The sequence below is a fragment of the Schistocerca cancellata genome, chromosome 12 (assembly GCF_023864275.1).
Source record: "Schistocerca cancellata isolate TAMUIC-IGC-003103 chromosome 12, iqSchCanc2.1, whole genome shotgun sequence".
Classification (NCBI taxonomy): Eukaryota; Metazoa; Arthropoda; class Insecta; order Orthoptera; family Acrididae; genus Schistocerca; species Schistocerca cancellata.
In genome coordinates, this window is record NC_064637.1 from 158,438,292 (window position 1) to 158,459,745 (window position 21,454).

General features: G+C 46.2%; 1 protein-coding gene and 1 non-coding gene across 2 annotated transcripts in view; both read right to left on the reverse strand.

Moving 5' to 3' along the window:
* Positions 1-10,900, reverse strand: part of LOC126109757 (juvenile hormone epoxide hydrolase 1-like) — a 92,893-nt gene extending 81,993 nt beyond the window's left edge. The window contains exon 1 of the mRNA XM_049914808.1: positions 10,850-10,900. The gene's annotated coding sequence lies outside the window, so the exon portion shown is untranslated. The remainder of the gene's footprint in view (positions 1-10,849) is intronic.
* Trnas-cga (transfer RNA serine (anticodon CGA)) lies at positions 10,420-10,494 on the reverse strand. The gene has a single exon. It is a non-coding gene; the product is annotated as a tRNA-Ser (tRNA).
* Positions 10,901-21,454: the final 10,554 nt, after the last annotated feature.

Below are 21,454 nucleotides of genomic sequence, written 5' to 3' on the forward strand. Positions count from 1 at the left end.
GTACAATGGCTCCTCGAAACGACCTGTCGATGATGTCACTGCAGAACTCGCCGAGTCACCTGTAGACAAGTGGTCACGCGCTCCGCGCCGTAATTCCCACCTTCCAAATCAAAGAGCCTGCTGGGGGCAGGACGAACACGGATGGCACCGTACAACTATCCTGGTCCAGCTTCGCAGCAGTTTACCTACAGCAAGTAGATGAGTGCTGCGACGGTTCTCGTGAAGAGTTGGGGCCCGTTCCGTTCAGCGCCGTCGTGCAACCGATATAGTGTCGTGTCTCTGAAGACCATGATGTCCAAGAGACGTGTTAGGTTTTCTTATCCCTCTTGCCCAAAACATCCGCTAACTCACTTCCAGTGCTGTTAATCAGAAATGATCGTCCTCTTAAGCTGCAGTATTACCTGCCTAAGATTGATAAGTTTCGTAGATGACACTGTCAACCTCACCTAAACTGAAGAAGCATTCCAGGTCCTGTTGACTGGAATGGCCACTCTCCGTCTGACTAACAAACGTCGTTATCAAGCAAGAAGAAAGATATCTTACATTGTGCTACTAAATTTTATCGGAAACATCAACCGTGAAGAGTTATTTAAAGAAATCAAGAATATGTATTGGCTCGGGACGTTACCTTTATTACCCATTTTGTCCTCAAATTTCATAAATAAACAATGTTAGAAAGCAATTTTATTAGTATTAGTGTTCCTAAATCGATGAGTAAGCTTCGGATAATACACTCCTGGAAACTGAAATAAGAACACCGTGAATTCATTGTCCCAGGAAGGGGAAACTTTATTGACACATTCCTGGGGTCAGATACATCACATGATCACACTGACAGAACCACAGGCACATAGACACAGGCAACAGAGCATGCACAATGTCGGCACTAGTACAGTGTATATCCACCTTTCGCAGTAATGCAGGCTGCTATTCTCCCATGGAGACGATCGTAGAGATGCTGGATGTAGTCCTGTGCAACGGCTTGCCATGCCATTTCCACCTGGCGCCTCAGTTGGACCAGCGTTCGTGCTGGACGTGCAGACCGCGTGAGACGACGCTTCACCCAGTCCCAAACATGCTCAATGGGGGACAGATCCGGAGATCTTGCTGGCCAGGGTAGTTGACTTACACCTTCTAGAGCACGTTGGGTGGCACGGGATACATGCGGACGTGCATTGTCCTGTTGGAACAGCAAGTTCCCTTGCCGGTCTAGGAATGGTAGAACGACGGGTTCGATGACGGTTTGGATGTACCGTGCACTATTCAGTGTCCCCTCGATGATCACCAGTGGTGTACGGCCTGTGTAGGAGATCGCTCCCCACACCATGATGCCGGGTGTTGGCCGTGTGTGCCTTGGTCGTATGCAGTCCTGATTGTGGCGCTCACCTGCACGGCGCCAAACACGCATACGACCATCATTGGCACCAAGGCAGAAGTGACTCTCATCGCTGAAGACGACACGTCTCCATTCGTCCCTCCATTCACGCCTGTCGCGACACCACTGGAGGCGGGCTGCACGATGTTGGGGCGTGAGCGGAAGACGGCCTAACGGTGTGCGGGACCGTAGCCCAGCTTCATGGAGACGGTTGCGAATGGTCCTCGCCGATACCCCAGGAGCAACAGTGTCCCTAATTTGCTGGGAAGTGGCGGTGCGGTCCCCTACGGCACTGCGTAGGATCCTACGGTCTTGGCGTGCATCCGTGCGTCGCTGCGGTCCGGTCCCAGGTCGACGGGCACGTGCACCTTCCGCCGACCACTGGCGACAACATCGATGTACTGTGGAGACCTCACGCCCCACGTGTTGAGCAATTCGGCGGTACGTCCACCCGGCCTCCCGCATGCCCACTATACGCCCTCGCTCAAAGTCCGTCAACTGCACATACGGTTCACGTCCACGCTGTCGCGGCATGCTACCAGTGTTAAAGACTGCGATGGAGCTCCGTATGCCACGGCAAACTGGCTGACACTGACGGCGGCGGTGCACAAATGCTGCGCAGCTAGCGCCATTCGACGGCCAACACCGCGGTTCCTGGTGTGTCCGCTGTGCCGTGCGTGTGATCATTGCTTGTACAGCCCTCTCGCAGTGTCCGGAGCAAGTATGGTGGGTCTGACACACCGGTGTCAATGTGTTCTTTTTTCCATTTCCAGGAGTATATTACCGGTTTCGGTCTATAATGACCATCATCAGATCTGTTTTATAAAAATAAAGTCCTATGGCTGCAGTACATTAGGACTTTGTTTTTATAAAACAGATCTGATGATGGTCATTATAGACCGAACCCGGTAATGTGTTAACAAAAGTTTGTGACCACAGATGTAAATTAAAGGAAACTTACCTGGCAAATGCCCTGTTTCTTGGATAGTACGAAGTAAAGCAGCTAACATAAAAAGTATTATGTAAGTGACAAATGAATCACTTAATCCTCTTGCCATCCTTTCTGGCCATCTCCTTTCTCCTCTCTCCATCCACGCCCTCCACCCGCCTCTCTCTACACATCCCCCTCTGTTGCATTTTTTTCCATCTCCTGTCTATCCATTCTCCCTGTCCCTGTCCATCATCTACACTGCTCCCCTTCTCTGTTCATCTACACCATCCCCCTCTCCGTCCATCTCTTCATCTTTCTTTTCTGTGCCCAAACCCTCTTCCCCATCGCTGTCTGTCCATCTCTTCCTCTCCTATGTCTGTTCAGCTCGTCCTCCTCCTATCTGTGTTTTTGGTTTCTTGGTGCCTACAGTATAAAGTGCACAGGTTGAGCAGCTAAACATCTTTTAAAAGTAGGTTATTGGTTTCGTCAAGGCAGTGTCCAGTTTATTATATTTCAGACAGAAAAGAAAATGTTTTTAAGAGAAAAAAGATACAAAATAATGTGAACTATATGCTGATAAAACTTAGCCGTATGAAGGCTTATGACAGAAGAAAAACCAGCGGAGATTAACATAATGAATACTCAGCATTGACATCATGGAAGACTCATCTCCATCAGTACATCTACATTTATACTCCGCAAGCCACCCAGCGGTGTGTGGCGGAGGCCACTTTACGTGCCACTGTCATTACCTCCCTTTCCTGTTCCAGTCGCGTATGTTTCACGGGAAGAACGACTGCCGGAAAGCCTCCGTGCGCGCTCGAATCTCTCTAATTTTACATTCGTGATATCCTCGGGAGTTATAAGTAGTGGGAAGCAATATATTCGATACCTCATCCAGAAACGCACCCTCTCGAAACCTGGACAACAATCTACACCGCGATGCAGAGCGCTTCTCTTGCAGAGTCTGCCACTTGAGTTTGCTAAACATATCCGTAACGCTATCACGCTTACCAAAAAACCCTGTGACGAAACGCGCCGCTCTTCTTTGGATCCTCTCTATCTCCTCTGTCAACCCGACCCGGTATGGATCCCACACTGAGGAGCAATACTCAAGTATAGGTGGAACGAATGTTTTGTAAGCCACCTCCTTTGTTGATGGACTACATTTTCTAAGGACTCTCCCAATGAATCTCAACCTGGTACCCGCCTTCCAAACAATTAATTTTATATGATCATTCCACTGCAAATCGTTCCGTACGCATACTGCCAGATAGTTTACAGAAGTAACTGCTACCAGTGTTTGTTCTGCAATCATATAATCGTACATTAAGGATCCTTCTTTCTTTGTATGTATTAGACAAGGAAAAGAAATTCGTTACATTTAGTAACTGCGTCATTCTGTTACTGAGCTGTGGTGGGACTGGCGCCAGTAGTATCTCTGACACGAGTAAGATCGACTTCCTAGTGCAGAGGCTTGTCTTTGGACTTGGGCCGGCTCGAGATATGAGGGAGTGCCGACCGCGAGTAGAAGGAGAGGACGCAACGCTTTGAGAACGTTACGCCGCGGTGCGCGAGTCGCTGATTGGTTGGTGGACAGAAGCGAAGACGGAGTGCCTGAGGCGGGGAGGCGGTTGTCACGTGGTTGTACTGGAGTCGGCGGGGGTTGGCCGGCGCTGTGCGTTCTCCGGCAACCTCGTGAGCTGTGGATGTGCCCTCTTCCTTGGGCGGCCGGGGTGGCAGAGTGGTTCTAGGCGCTACAGTCTGGAACCGCGCTACCGCTACGGTCGCAGGTTCGAACACTGCCGTGGGCATGGATGTGTATGATGTCCTTAGGTTAGTCAGGTTTAAGTAGTTCTAAGTTCTAGCGGACATGACCTCAGATGTTAAGTCCCATAGTGCTCAGAGCCATTTGAACCATTTTGAACCGCTTCCTTGGAGGGATACGCTGTTATGGTCTTGCGAAGCGATGATCTGACATCTTCGCAAATTCGCCCCAGTATCGAGACACCAATTTAAGTACGCTATTTACTAAGAACGCTTAGTTAACTGTCATTGCGATCGCACTTGGTACGGTAAGACGTTGCAAGACGTGTGATGTTATGTTTGTTTGATTTCGTTTGAGACCTCATACTAAGCGTGTACTCTGCTTCCGCATAATGTCGATGTATTTGCAGATGTGTGTCCTTAAGGTCTAATCAGTATCGGTTCTCGTGAGCCAGTTCTATTTCCCACTCTTACTGTTTATTAAGTACTGCTCCACTTGAAGGACTTGCGAGTGGAATTAGTTGTTGTTTAGCCTTGACTTCATAGAGTTAATTTACTGGCCTATCTAAGATATTAAAGTTAAGAAGAGTTTCCTGCCTCCTGTTGCCGGGTGTGGTCTGTGTTTCAGTGACCTGAGGCAGCGGCCAACCGAAGCGTAGAGCATCGCTTTAGATTACAAGTTTGGCTTACGGGCGGTGGACGTCGTCTGAGCTTGTGTGTTCCTCTTCGGTAGCGTTTGCTTGGTTTACATTTTGGTGGCCTACTCGACGTGGGGTTGAAAACGGAGCCACGTCTTGGTTCGAAGTTAAGTGTTACTTCTCTCAGTCGGTTCCACCGTTCGTGGTTGAACTTCGGCCTTAAAAACGTAGGCCTTTCTTCGGTTAGTGCACCTTATCTGTTGTGTCTTAACCAGAGTTGCTTTGTTTAAGTTATGGTCATATTTTGCCTAAGTGGCGGTTCTTAAAGTTTGGCTAATGGCTTATTACACTACTGGCCACTAAAATTGCTACACCACGAAGATGACGTGCTACAACGCGAAATTTAACCGACAGGAAGAATATGCTGTGATATGCAAATGATTAGCTTTTCAGAGCATTCACAGAAGGTTGGCGCCGGTGGCGACACCTACAACGTGCTGACATCAGCAAAGTTTCCAACCGATTTCTCATACACAAACAGCAGTTGACCGCCGTTGCCTGGTGAAACGTTGTTGTGATGCTTCGTGTAAGGAGGAGAAATGCGTACCATCACGTTTCCGTCTTTGATAAAGGTCGGATTGTACCCTATCGAGATTGCGGTTTATCGTATCGCGACATTGCTGCTCACGTTGCTCGAGAACCAATGACTGTTAGCAGAGTATGGAATCAGTGGGTTCAGGAGGGTAATACGGAACGCCGGGCTGGATCCCAACACGGCCTCGTATGACTAGCAGTCGAGATGACAGGCATCTTATCCGCATGGCTGTAACGGATCGTGGAGCCACGTCTCGATCCCTGAGTCAACACATGGCGACGTTTGCAAGACAACAACCATCTGCACGAACAGTTCGACGACGTTTGCAGCAGCATGGACTATCAGCTCAGAGACCGTGGCTGCGGTTACCCTTGACGCTGCATCACAGACAGGACCGCCTGCGACGGTGTACTCAACGACGGACCTGGGTCCATGGATGGCAAAACGTCCTTTTTTCGGATGAATCCAGGTTCTGTTTACAGCATCATGATGGTCGCATCTGTGTTTGGCGACATCGCGGTGAACGCACATTGGAAGCGTGTATTCGTCATCGCCATACTGGCGTATCACCCGGTGTGATGGTATGGGGTACCATTGGTTACACATCTCGGTCACCTGTTGTTCGCACTGACGGCACTTTGAACAGTGGACGTTGAGACGTCCCCTTAGAACAATTATACATGACTGTGCTTAAACTGACACACAATATTTTTAGCGCAACGCAATCTGACTTTCAAATATCCCTACAAAAGAATGGCCCTGACTAACATTAATCTATACGTTTCACAAATCACTTACCTCACCAAAAATCTTCGTTACTCGAACTACTGCAATACAGCGAGCGCCACTACTGCCAGCTAAATAAAAGATTCAAACTACGGAAGGAACTAACTACTGATAGGCATAGTTAGCAAATGAAAGATTTTAATAGAGAACAAACAATGTATTTACCTTAATAGTGTTGAAAAATCATAATATACATAGCAGTTCATGACATCCAGTCTTACAAATTTCAAAACTCCACCACTGCTGGCGGCTCACCTCCAACTGCGCAACGCTACGCGCTGTTCACATCCAGCTGCCCAACACTACAATAGCAAACAACAATGCAAACCAGCCACAGACTGCACACAGCACAGCCAGCGATTTTTCATACAGAGCGCTACGTGGCGTTACCAATACGAAAACCTAAACAGCCTACTTACAACGTTACATTTCAGATGTGTTACGACCCGTGGCTCAACACTTCATTCGATCCTTGCGAAACCCTACATTTCAGCAGGATAATGCACGACCGCATGTTGCAGGTCCTGTACGGGGCTTTCTGGATACAGAAAATGTTCGACTGCTGCTCTGGCCAGCACATTCTCTAGATCTCTCACCAATTGAAAACGTCTGGTCAATGGTGGCCGAGCAACTGGCTCGTCGCAATACGCCACTCACTACTCTTGATGAACTGTGTTATCGTGTTGAAGCTGCATGGGCAGCTGTACCTGTACGCCTGTTTGACTCAATGTCCAGGCGTATCAAGGCCGTTATTACGGCCAGAGGTGGTTGTTCTGGGTACTGATTTCTCAGGATCAATGCACCCAAATTGCATGAAAATGTAATCACATGTCAGTTCTAGTAAAATATATTTGTCGAATGAATACCCGATAATCATCTGCATTTCTTCTTGGCGCAGCAATTTTAATGGCGAGTAGTGTAACTTGCTTATGATTTCATGTAATTTAAGTCTCTTAAATAATCTTGCCAGAGTGACGCCTGTCAAACTTTATATAATTGTTTTTGGTAGCTAATAAACCAATTGCAATTGAAATGCTCACTTTATTAGGTCAGCCCTTCCACTCCCTATATATTTAAAGGTTAAACAAACAGGTGTTAAGTAAAATCCCGTACCAGTTACTGTTAGTCGAAAAACTATTCGATTGTAATGCTCGTGACATCCATACAGTCCTTGATAATGGATTTGTAGCTCAGAAACGCGTTGGACAGTAATTACAAAACAAAAGTTTGTCTTTACAAATATGGTTGTCTAATGCTACAGCCATATATAAATCGAAGGATAGAGAGAGAACGGCTGCTAGTGGAAATTGAAATAAATCAATGGAAAAAGTTGAAAGCTTGTGCCGGACGTGGATTCGAACCCGGCTTTAGCGCTTCTGATGAGCGGTTGTCTTAATCGCTTTGGGAATCAGGGAACTGCTGCGACTACTGAGGTTTATGTGCAGCGGCTGTGTCCGGATGGCCGATGCGGTTAAGGCAATCGCTCATCAGAAGCGCTAAATCGGGGTTCGAACTCAGATCCGGCACAAGTTTTCAACTTTTTCCATTTATCTATTTCAGTGTCCACTACCGTCGTCTCTACTTCGATTCATAAAAATTTGTGACTGAAGACAGAGTATTATTAATTTATAATCCCCAGCCTGAATTTTAAGCTCACGATCAGTCCACGACTTGGCATCTTTTAACAACAAGCAGCTTAAATTAGAACAATTACATAGAAAATGTTCTGCCGAAGGCGAACCAAACACTCCGTTTTATTGGCAGAAGACTTGGAGGATGCAGTGGGTCGTCCTTGCTGTGCGACGTGAGATCCTCACCAGGTAGGATTGACGGAGAACATCGAAAGAGTTCAAAGAAAGGCAGCTCGTTTCGTATTTTCGCGAAATGGGGATATGATACATGAGATGAGATGGCGATCAGTGAAACAATGACGTCTCTCGTAGCAGCGAGATCTTTCCACAAAATTTCGGTCACCAACTTACCAACTTTTGTTGGCGCCTACCAGCGTAGAGAGAGACTAGAAATCTACTCTGTAGGAATCAGCATGGGTTTTGAAAAAGACGATCGTGTGAAACCCAGCTCGCGCTATTCATCCACGAGGCTCAGAGGGCCATAGACACGGGTTCCCAGGTAGATGCCGTGTTTCTTGACTACAGCAAGGCGTTCGATACAGTTCCCTACAGTCGTTTAATGAACAAAGTAAGAGCATATGCACTATCACCCCAATTGTGTCATTGGATTGAAGAGTTCCTAGATAACAGGACGCAGCATGTCATTCTCAATGGAGAGAAGTCTTCCGAAGTAAGAGTGATTTCAGGTGTGCCACAGGAGAGTGTCGTAGGACCGTTGCTATTCACAATACACATAAATAACCTTGTGGATGACATCGGAAGTTCACTGAGGCTTTTTGCAGATGATGATGTGGTGTATCGAGAGGTTGTAACAATGGAAAATTGTACTGAAATGCAGGAGGATCTGCAGCGAATTGACGCATGGTGCAGGGAATGGCAATTAAATCTCAATGTAGACAAGTGTAATGTGCTGCGAATACACAGAAAGATAGATCCTTTATCATTTAGCTACAATATAGCAGGTCAGCAACTGGAAGCAGTTAATTCCATAAATTATCTGGGAGTCCGCATGAGGAATGATTTAAAATGGAATGATCATATAAAGTTGATCGTCGGTAAACCAGATGCCATACTGAGATTCATTGGAAGAATCCTTAGGAAAAGCAATCCGAAAACAAAGGAAGTAGGTTACAGTACGCTTGTTCGCCCACTGCTTGAATACTGCTCAGCAATGTGGGATCCGTACCAGATAGGGTTGATAGAAGAGATAGAGAAGATCCAACGGAGAGCAGCGCGCTTCGTTACAGGATCATTCAGTAATCGCGTAAGCGTTACGGAGATGATAGATAAACTCCGGTGGAAGACTCTGCAGGAGAGACGCTCAGTAGCTCGGTACGGGCTTTTGTCAAAGTTTCGAGAACATACCTTCACCGAGGAGTCAAGCAGTATATTGCTCCCTCCTACGTATATCTCGCAAAGAGACCATGAGAATAAAATCAGAGAGATTAGAGCCCACACAGAGGCATACCGACAATCCTTCTTTCCACGAACAATACGAGACTGGAATAGAAGGGAGAACCGATAGAGATACTCAAGGTACCCTCCGCCACACACCGTCAGGTGGCTTGCGGAGTATGGATGTAGATGCAGATGTAGATGTAGATATTCTACTGAGTTCAACAGAGGGGTGACAGTAGCGCAAGCATACAGAAACATTCGTGCCTTGTCTGGGCACAACGCCATCGGATAGAGCAAAGCAAGAACGTAATTTTCTTGTTTTAAGGAAGATCGTTTTGACACTAGTGACTCTCAGCGTTCACAAAGAACTTCGGGGTTTGAAGAAAATGGTGTAAAAGCATTAATTCACTATGCGACACGTTAATGTAGTGGATAACTGACAGTTGTGACGTGGCGTGATCATTCCACCGTCATGCGACATTTGCATGCAATGGGGAAGGTTCAAAAATCGGTTGTATGGGTACCGCATGCTCTGAGCCAAAAATCACAAAAATCTGTGGGTGGTCGCGTCGGCACTTCTGCTTGCTCGTCATCAATTGGCTCGTGAACAGCGCCGGCCGTTTCTATCCTGTAAAGTTACTGGTGACGAGAAATGGTATCTTCATACCAACGTAAGGAAAAAAAAACAATAGTTGAGCCCATATAAAGCAGCAACTTCCCGTACAAAAAGCTGCGCGCATCCACAAAAGATAATGTTATGCATCTGGTGGGAGAACGACGATGCGGTGTGCTACGAATCACTTCCACGAGATGTAACCATCGCTGCTGACTTTTATTGTTGGCAACTGAGACGTGTTAGAGAGGCAGTGCAAGAACAGCGAGCAGAAAGACTGCCCGAAGCGGTGCTACTCCACGATAGCGCCCTCCCGCTTTCTACTAGACGGACAAAAATCACTATGCAGGAGTTAGGCTGGTAAGTGATTCCATACCTATCTTATTCTCCCAATCTTGCGTCATCAGCTATTCACCTATGACGCCATCTATCGAACAGCCGTCAAAAAAACTTCCTTTCCGAATGAAAACGCCCTCCGACCGTGGCTCGACAAGTACTTCGTCTCCAAACTACGTGGTTTCTACAGTCGCGCAATCAGTGCTGTGGCAGACTGTTGTAAATAGTGAAGGAGAATGTATTGTTGATGATAAAAGTCTCGGTTATGTGTATCTGTTGTCCAGAATGAGATTTTCACTCTGCAGTGGAGTGTGCGCTGATATGAAACTTCCTGGCAGATTAAAACTGTGTGCCCGACCGAGACTCGAACTCGGGACCTTTGCCTTTCGCGGGCAAATGCTCTACCAACTGAGCTACCGAAGCACGACTCACGCCCGGTACTCACAGCTTTACTTCTGCCAGTATCTCGTCTCCTACCTTCCAAACCTTACGGACGCTCTCCTGCGAACCTTGGTAGAGCACTTGCCCGCGAAAGGCAAAGGTCCCGAGTTCGAGTCTCGGTCGGGCACACAGTTTTAATCTGCCAGGAAGTTTTGTATCTGTTGTGTTAATTAAACTTATGGGAAAAACGCTACGAACGTATGCACTAAGCCAATAGATGCAGATTGTGTTGGTGTAGCCGAAGTATGTATGTGGTATACTGGTTGACAAGCAGATTCCCTAATAATCTTAGAGGCTAGTCACTAGATTGCCCACGAGGAAGTGAGCAGCGCACTTACCCGTCAGCAGCAGACGTAGCGGCGGGGCCCCCCGGCCTTGCACTGCGCATGTGACTGTGGTAAGTAGCGGCTCCTTAAGTGCTCGCCCGTTATCGCACGCTGAGATACGACACGGGACAGATAAAGTGGCCGACCGCTCCTTGGCGTTCCTCCTGCCTTTGCCTACAACGCAGTCAAACACACACATAGCAGGGAGCTGCTTTATTCCGGAAGTCACGTGGGTCAGAAACAAGCTTCTGTAATACTTCGTGATCCCAGGACCAGCTCTCCTATGGAGAAGATGAAAGAAAAGACATTTTTATGTGACAGCTCGTTGTAATGACTGTCGAAGTATTCGCCTTCAGAATTCACAAAATACGCTGTCCGATCGAAAGTTCACGGACACCTGTTAGTCCACATTCACGTGCGTTCTATATATGCAGAATGAAGCGATGAATAAAAATTTGCACCTAGACTGGGATTCGAACCCGGGTCTTCCGCTCAGTGGACAGATGCGCTAAGCAGTATGCGATCCTGGCGCACTGGCTTAGTAGAAATTCACAGACTACCCTAGATCACCTCCCTGCTCAATCCAAAATACCATTCCCACGGAGGCCCACTCGGTCGCTTCAGTCTGCACACACATCATAAACGCGTGAGACTTCAAAGGCTCTCTGGAACCATGTAGTTTCATTTGAAAATAGGTTCTGTCCATCCTTCGCCTGCATGATGACCTCAAGTCTGCTGGAGACACTTTCAGTGAGGCAGCTGAATGTCTGTGGAGGAATCTCAGACCATTTTTTCCCGAAGGGGCTAGACCAGGAAAGGTAGTGATGGACGCTGGGGTCTGCAACTCATCTCAAACGGACTCCGTTGGATTCAGACGAGGACTCTGAACGCACCAGTCCCCAGAGGACGTTGTGTTATGGTGTGGGCAAGTTTCTCGTGGTTAGATTCTGGCCCCCTTTTTTTCAGTTAGGAAAGGCTAACGGCAGCAGAGTAGGAACACATGTTACAGCATTGCGTGCTAACTAGAGTAGAGGAACAGTCCAGAGATGACGATTGTTTGTACCAGTACGGGTATGCATGCTGTCAAACACTGAGGTGACGGAAGTCGTGGGACAACAGCTACAGACGATGGTGATAGTATCGCGTACACAGGCTGTAAACAGGCGATGCATCGGCGGAGCTGCCATTTGCACTGCGGTGATCCATGAGAGAGAATGTCCGATGTGCTCATGGCCGCAAGACGGCGATTAACATCGTTTCAACGCCGTTTGATATACTCGTTTTCATAAATTAAGAATAATGCTGATACATGGTGAAACAACGCTCTGGTGGCCGGTTTGCGGGTTTAAATCACCTCGGGGTATGACCATGCGGTGCATTTCATCTGCGGTCGTCGCACGGTGGCGCTGGCAGCGGTCCACATACGCAGGGGTGTGTTGGTGCATGTCAGAGTACGGTGCAGCGAGTAAGTGTGCAGAAGTTTTCAGACGTGCTGATGGTGACTTTATGTTGAAAATCGCTCAAAGAACACATACTGATGACCTTATGTGGGGTAGAGTACTAGGGCGACTGGAGGCTGCTCAAACACAGCAGGTCGTAGCACGGGCCCTCAAACTGTGATCTCAAGATTATGGCAACGATTCCAGCAGACAGGAAACGTGTCCAGGCGCTACAGTACCGGACATCCACAGTGAACAACACCACAAGAGGACCGGTATCTCACCATCAGTGCCCCCAGACGGCCACGGAGTACTGCAGGTAGTCTTGCTCGGGACCTTACCGCAACCACTGGTTGTCTCCAGACACACAGTCTACAGACGACTGAACAGACACGGTTTATTCGCCCGGAGAGCTGCAAGGTGCATTCCACTGACGCCTGGTCACGAGAGAGCCCGTAAAGCATGGTGTCAAGCACACAGTACATGAGCATTGGGACAGTGGTCACAGGTTATGTTCACGGACGAGTCCAGGTATAGTCTGAACAGTGATTCTCGCCGGGTTTTCATCTGACGTGAACCAGGAACCAGATACCAGCTCTTTAATATCCTTGAAAGGGACCTGCATATAGATCGTCCTATGATGGTGTAGGGTGGGATTGTGATTGGTGCACGTACACCCCTGCATGTAACAGGTCAGGTGTATCAGGACGTCATTTTCGTGATGCAGTGGGTCCCATCTTCCTCCCGATGGATGATAACGCACGGCCCCACCGAGCCGCCATCGTGGAGGAGTACCTTGAAACAGAAGATATCAGACGAATGGAGTGGCCTGCCTGTTCTCCAGATCTAAACCCCATCGAGCACGTCTGGGATGCTCTCGGTCGACGTATCGCTGCACGTCTTCAAACCCCTAGGACACTTCTGGAGCTCCGACAGGCACTGGTGCAAGAATGGGAGGCTATACCCTAACAGCTGCTCGACCACCTGATTCAGAGTATGCCAACCCGTTGTGCGGCCTGTGTACGTGTGCACGGTGATCATACCCCACATTAATGTTGGGGTAAATGCGCAGGAAACAGTGGCGTTTTGTAGCACATGTGCTTCGGGACGCTTTTCTCAACTTATCTACATCTACATCTATACTCCGCGAGCCACCTTACGGTGTGTGGCGGAGGGTACTTATTGTACCACTATCTGATCCCCCCTTCCCTGTTCCATTCACGAATTGTGCGTGGGAAGAACGACTGCTTGTAAGTCTCCGTATTTGCTCTAATTTCTCGGATCTTTTCGTTGTGATCATTACGCGAGATATATGTGGGCGGTAGTAATATGTTGCCCATCTCTTCCCGGAATGTGCTCTCTCGTAATTTCGATAATAAACCTCTCCGTATTGCGTAACGCCTTTCTTGAAGTGTCCGCCACTGGAGCTTGTTCAGCATCTCCGTAACGCTCTCGCGCTGACTAAATGTCCCCATGACGAATCGCGCTGCTTTTCGCTGGATCATGTCTATCTCTTCTATTAATCCAACCTGGTAAGGGTCCCATACTGATGAGCAATACTCAAGAATCGGACGAACAAGCGTTTTGTAAGCTACTTCTTTCGTCGATGAGTCACATTTTCTTAGAATTCTTCCTATGAATCTCAACCTGGCGCCTGCTTTTCCCACTATTTGTTTTATGTGATCATTCCACTTCAGATCGCTCCGGATAGTAACTCCTAAGTATTTTACGGTCGTTACCGCTTCCAATGATTTACCACCTATGGCATAATCGTACTGGAATGGATTTCTGCCCCTATGTATGCGCATTATATTACATTTATCTACGTTTAGGGAAAGCTGCCAGCTGTCGCACCATGCATTAATCCTCTGCAGGTCTTCCTGGAGTACGTACGAGTCTTCTGATGTTGCTACTTTCTTGTAGACAACCGTGTCATCTGCAAATAGCCTCACGGAGCTACCGATGTTGTCAACTAAGTCATTTATGTATATTGTAAACAATAAAGGTCCTATCACGCTTCCTTGCGGTACTCCCGAAATTACCTCTACATCTGCAGATTTTGAACCGTTAAGAATGACATGTTGTGTTCTTTCTTCTAGGAAATCCTGAATCCAATCACAAACCTGGTCCGATATTCCGTAAGCTCGTATTTTTTTCACTAAACGTAAGTGCGGAACCGTATCAAATGCCTTCCTGAAGTCCAGGAATACGGCATCAATCTGCTCGCCAGTGTCTACGGCACTGTGAATTTCTTGGGCAAATAGGGCGAGCTGAGTTTCACATGATCTCTGTTTGCGGAATCCATGTTGGTTATGATGAAGGAGATTTGTATTATCTAAGAACGTCATAATACGAGAACACAAAACATGTTCCATTATTCTACAACAGATTGACGTAAGCGAAATAGGCCTATAATTATTCGCATCTGATTTATGACCCTTCTTGAAAATGGGAACGACCTGCGCTTTCTTCCAGTCGCTAGGTACTTTACGTTCTTCCAGCGATCTACGATAAATTGCTAAAAAACTTATCACCAATACCGTGCACTTACAGATGTGTGTCGTGTGTGTTCCCTATGTGCCTATGCTATTAGCGCCAGTTTTGTGTAGTGCCACGTTGTGTGGCACCACATTCTGCAATTATCCTTAATTTATGAGTATGAGTGTAGTTGGAGCTAGACGCATGGGACATTTCATTTCAGAAATCGTTAGGGGAATTTATAATTCCGAGATCCAGAGCGTCAAAAGTACACCGAGAATACGAAATCTGAGGCATTACCTCTCACCATTGGACAACGCAGTAGGCAACGGCCTTTTGCAAGTGTCTAAGTATTCTCATTCTCGAAGACTGAATGACTAGAAGTACGGGTATTTTCCTGTCGTGGGCTACAATGGTTTTTCACACTCATCGCCGCTCCTTTGCTACGTGGGCGGCTCTTACCCCACAGCGATTCTTTGCAGACGGTCGTCGGTCCCATAGGGCCGCGCGGGATCAGCCGAGCGGTCTCCGGCACTGCAATCACGGACTGTGCGGCTGGTCCAGGCGGAGGTTCGAGTCCTCCCTCGGGCATGGGTATGTGTGTTTGTCCTTAGAATAATTTAGGTGAAGTAGTGTGTAAGCTTAGGGACTGATGACCTTAGCAGCTAAGTCCCATAAGATTTCACACACATTTGAACATTTGGTCACATCGGATTAGGGAAGGGTGAGGAAAGAAGTTGGCCTTGCCCTTTCAAAGGAAAAGATCCGACATTTACCTGAAGCGATTTAGGGAATGGATGGCCGGAAGCGGGTTCGAACTGCCGCCCTCCCGAATGCGAGTCCACTGTCCTAAGCACTGCGGCACAGCGCTCGGTTCATTCCGTAAGGTTGTCAGTGCTAACAGACAAGTAACACTGCACGAAATAACAGCAGAAAGCAATGTGGGGCGTATGACGAACGTATCCTTTAGGACGGTGAGGCGAAACTTGGCTTTAATGGGCTGTGACAGCAGACGACCGACGCGAGTGCCTTCGCTAACAGTACGACATCGCCGCAGCGCAGCTCCTGGTCCGGTGACCGTACTGGTTGGTCCCTAAAAGACTGGTAAATCGTCGCCTGGTCAGGTGAGTCGAGATTTCAGCTGGTAAGAGCTGATGTTACGATTAGAGGGTGGCACACACCCCACGAAGCCATAGACCCAAGTTGTCAGCAAGACGCTGTGCAAGCTCGTTCCGGCACCGTAATGCTCTGGGTTGTGTTTACATGGGACGGAGTTGGTCCGCTGATCCAAATGAATCGATCGTTGACTCGAAGTGCCTACTTGGAGGTCATTTTCAGCCATCTATGGACTTCATGTTCCCAAACAACGATGGAATTTTTATGGATGGCAACACGCCATCTCACCTGGCCACAATTGTTCCACATTGGTTTGAGAAACATTCTGGAGAATTCGATTAAGGGGCTCCGGAAAGGCTCAAAATCATGAAAAGTTCAATTTTTACTTTTTTGCGTTTTCTGAATCTGCAGACTATTACCTTTTAATAGATATATAATTTATTCAATTCCGAAGACTACAACTATTTTTAAATTTTTTTTTAAATGTGTTCTACATGGGCGTGACCCACTGTGGCGCTGTTAAACTGCTGTCAAATGCTGTTATTATTAACGTCCGTGTTCATCAGGTACATTTTAGTGATGTGAGATAAAGTATGTGTTGTGGCTAAACCTATTTTCAGAGACTTAGCAGCACCTGAACTGTTGAAAAAGTGTATTCACGGAAAAACTCAAAACCCCAATGAAAGTGTAAATAGTGTTATATGGTCGAGAATCCCCAAGACTGTATTTGTTGGAATAGAAACACTCCACTTTGGTGTGTATGATGTTGTTGCGACTTTCAATGATGGCAACATTGTAAGGTGCAAGGTATTTAGAAATATGGGAATGAAGATAGGTTCTAACACGGTACGAGCGATGCTTGCTTTAGACAAGGAACGCCTTCGGGCTGCAGACAGGGCTGTAAAGAGTCTAGAAATACAAGCAAGAGTAAACAAGAGCAGGAACAAGAGGAAGCTGGAGGAGGAGTTTGCAGAAGATGAAGATAATCCATCCTATGGACCTGGAATGCACTAAAAAGTTAATCCAATCTCTGTCGCTCGATTCCCAAAACTTTTATTTTCTCATACTAATTACATGTTTTCTAAGGATCTTCCAAACATATTTGTTTCAAACTTTCAGTAAATGTTACACAGTACCTTCTGCATAATTTAACACAGCCTTTTTCCAAAAAACTGTATATTTTTGAATATATAAATAAAAAATTGCAAAAAAATGTTGTTAATTTTTATTACAATTGAAAAAAAATCATCTTTAATAACTGAACTAAAATTTTGTAAAATCCCTGTGTTAAGTTGTAGCCCATATTCCAATAAATAATCTGTGAAAAGTTCAACTTCCTACCTCAAATACTTTGTGAGGAAAGATGTAATTTATAAGCGTTATTTTAACATTGCAAGTATTGAGCGTTCCGGAGCCCCTTAAATCATTTGGCCTCCCAGATAGAACATTTATGGGACACAATCGGGAGGTCAGTTGGTGCACAAAAACCTGCACAGGCAACACTCTAGCAATTGTGGCAGTACGGCTCACTATTTCTGCAGGGGACTTGTAACGACTTGCTGAGTCCCTGCCACGTGTAGCTGTAGCACTACTCTAGACAAAAGGAACTCCGACACAGCATGAGGAGCTGCCCCATGATTTTTGTCACCTCACTGCAAAGCTGCATTTGTGAGGAAATGGTCTCTCGTGGACAGCAACATTCCTCAAGTGGACTGCCCTGCTCAGAATCCCCACCTGATCCCAATTGAACGCCTTTGGGATGTCTTAACAGCTTTGACTTCGCTCCACACCCCAGAGACCGGCGTCACTACCTTTCCTGATTCCGGCTCTTGAGCAACAGCTGGCTACCATTCCTCTACAGAGATCAGAAATCTCCTCAGCAGCTTTCAAGCGTTCAGACAGGCGAAGGGTGCACAGACACACTCCATACTGATATCCACTAATGGTTGTCCAGACACTTTCGGTAAGGTAATGTAATGTACAAAACACCTGTTGTATATTTTGGGTCCCAAGAGTTAGTTAATCAGCAAGACACCCGAATAATGCTAAAACGAATGTAAACACAGGCAGAACTCATCAATTCATGAACTACAAAGTCTTCACGTAGAAATACTCTCTAAGTCGTACGTAATTGAAAGTAAGGGACACAGTACTTGATCCATGAGAAATATATACACTCAAGAGCCGAATAAACTGGTACACCTGCCTAATATCGTGTAGGGCCCCCGCGAACACACAGAAGTGACGCAAGTGAAACATATCCGGAGACGTCAGATCCGGTGAACGTGCGGGCCATGGTATGGTGCTTCGACGACCAATCCAGCTCTCATGAAATATGCTATTCAATACCGGTTCAACCGCACGCGAGCTATGTGCCGGACGTCCATCATGTTGGAAGTACATCGCCTTTCTGTCATGCAGCGAAACATCTTGTAGTAACATCGGTAGAACTTTACGTAGGAAATCAGCGTACATTGCACCATTTAGATTGCCATCGGTAAAATAGGGGCCAATTATCCTTCCTCTCATAATGCTGCACCATACATTAACCCGCCAAGGTCGCTGATGTTCCACTTATCGCAGCCATCGTGGATTTTCCGTTGCCCAATAGTGTATATTATGCCGGTTTACGTTACCGCTGTTGGTGAATGACGCTTCGTCGCTAAATAGGACGCGTGCAAAAAATCTGTCATCGTCCCCTAATTTCTCTTGTGCTCTGTGGCAGAACTGTACATGACGTTCAAAGTCGTCGCCATGCAGTTCCTGGTACATAGAAATATGGTACACGTGCAATCGATGTTGAAGCAGCATTCTCAACACCGACGTTTTTGAGATTCCCGATTCTCGAGCAATTTGTCTGCTGCTGATGTGCGGATTAGCCGCGACAGCTGCTAAAACACCTACTTGGGCATCGTCATTTGTTGCAGGTCGTGGTTGGCGTTTCACATGGGGAGAAGTCTTCTTGTTTCCTTAAATAACGTAACTATCTGGCGAACGGTCCGGACACTTGGATGATGTCGTCCAGGATACCGAGCAGTATACATAGCACACGCCCGTTGGGCATTTTGATCACAATAGCCATACATCAACACGATATCGACCTTTTCCGCAGGTGGTAAACGGTCCATTTTAAGACGGGTAATGTATCACGAAGGAAATACCGTCAGCACTGGCGGAATGTTACGTGATACCACGTACTTATACGTTTGCGACTATTGCAGCGTCATCTATCACAAACCGAAAAAGTGGTCCAACTAAAACATTCATATTTCTTTACGTACTACACGAATATGTAATAAAAAATGGGGGCTCCTATTTAAAAAAAAACGCAGTTGATATCCGTTTGACCTCTGGCAGCGCCATCAACGGGGCCAACTATAGCGCCATCTGGTTTCCCCCTTCAAGCTAGACGAGTTTCGTTCTTTGTAGTTTTTTTTCGTTTGACGCTTATTTCGTGAGATATTTGGCCCGGTCACTATCAATGGACCACCCTGTATAATGAAAATATTGTGAATTGCTGGGTAATAGCCAAGGGACCTTTCCTTACATGTATCGATAGCAAAGACGAAATGACAGTAGGTAAGCCGTTGTATATATTTGTGTATGTAGAGTCGGTGTCGCGTTGTGTAGTTACCCCTGGTTCTGGAGTCGACTCGGATTCCCACCTAGCAGCATGGGCAGCACCTCAGCATTCTCGTCCTCACAGCTACAACACTGTAAGACTGTCGAGAGAAAAATTGTAAACTTACGTAGGCATTACTCACTGACATTTCTTTCACAAAGTATGACTAACTTTAATAATAACACGCAATAGTTTAAGCTTGTAGGGCACCTGTGTTGCCATTTCTCAGGCATTATTACCAGGCAGGGTCCCTTTCCTTTCCATGCAATCAGCGAGTGTCGTAACAATATGAAAACTGATTCACTGTTTACTGCCAGTTTTGTGTGTTTCCTAATGACAAGTTTCAGTCTAAATTTTCTGCCCCAGTGACTGTTCATTCTTGTACTGTATAACAGACGCTTGATTAAAAAATGGTTCAAACGGCTCTGAGCACTATGGGACTTAACATCTGAGGTCATCAGTCCCCTAGAACTTAAAACTACTTAAACCTATCTAACTTAAGGACATCACACACATCCATGCCCGAGGCAGGATTCGAACCTGCGACCGTAGCGGTCGCGCGGTTCCGGACTGTAGCGCTTAGAACCGCTCGGCCACTCCGGCCGTCGACGTTTAATTAATTTGCGCTTTTGAGTATTATTTTCATTCACTTAAAGTAACGTAAAATATGACTGGTAACATTAATAACCACAGATACAGCACAAATTAAGAGTGCACATTTCATTTATTCTGTATTTAGCTTAGCGAGTGACTTTTTCTGGCTTGCTATCTATGTTGGCCGGCCGGTGTGACCGAGCGGTTTTAGGCGTTTCAGTCTTGAACCTCGCGGCCGCTACGGTCGCAGGTTCGAATCCTGCCTCGGGCATGGATGTATGTGACGTCCTTAGGTTAGTTAGGTTTAAGTAGTTTTAAGTTCTAGGGTACTGATGACCTCATATGTTAAGTCCCATAGTGGTCAGAGCCATTTTAACCATTTGGTGTGAATGTTGTTGTTGTTATATTAAAAGTGGAAACCGTTTGCTCATCTGCTTAAAACAAACTTAATGCCATGTTTCAATAATTGAAAGTGAATTGCTTGCCTTTTTCTCCATTTTGGATGATGGTATACTGAAGTTACTGAAAGTAATTTTTTTCATAACAAAGTTTTAGTTACCTTTATTTAACCAGTAAATCCATTCAATTGTATTTCCAAAATTTATTATTAGAGAATAAGTAACCGCAAACTCAGTGCTTTTATGGTTATTTTCTCGTGAACTGCTGTGCTGTCAAAAAGCGTGTGATTATTGCATAAATTTATTTGCCATTACCTTTCTTAAGATTCTGAAATTCATTGCCCTAGCGGGTTCGCGACCGTTTAATTATCCCCTTTATAGCTAATCAGTGTTTTCTCTGTATTATCAGTAATTTTTGTAATAAACATTACGTGGTATCCTTTTTCCCCCTGTGTGGTTCGTGAGAGACTGCAGTATATTCCACTCATTTCAGAAATGTCATCAGTGTTTAGATTAGTTTTAGAATAGATTGTTCCGTCGGGACGGTCTGTTGTACACTTTCCTCCAAACAACCGGTGTTATTCTCCTTCGATAACGACAGCCTTACTCACTGTAAAATTTCATTATGCATACGCGATCGCGGTCAGTTATATCGCAATCCAGTAAGCCGATTAGGAAGGGGGAAGTTGCAAGTCGATGATGGAATCGAGAGTGGATGAGGGGAAAGGGCATAGATGAGGAAAGGCAGAGAACAATGAATGAAAAGTGAGACAAGAGAGTCAGTTAAGGAGATGATGAAGAGAGACAGAGGCAGTGACGAAATGGATCCGAGATACAGAGGCAGAGAAGGAATTTTTTCAGTATGTGTTCAGTCGTTTTGCAGTGTCTGGTTTACAATATTTACCTGGTTATTAACTAGCTGTCTATTGTATGTTAGTCCACTGGTGGATCAGATCGTCGACCATTTGAA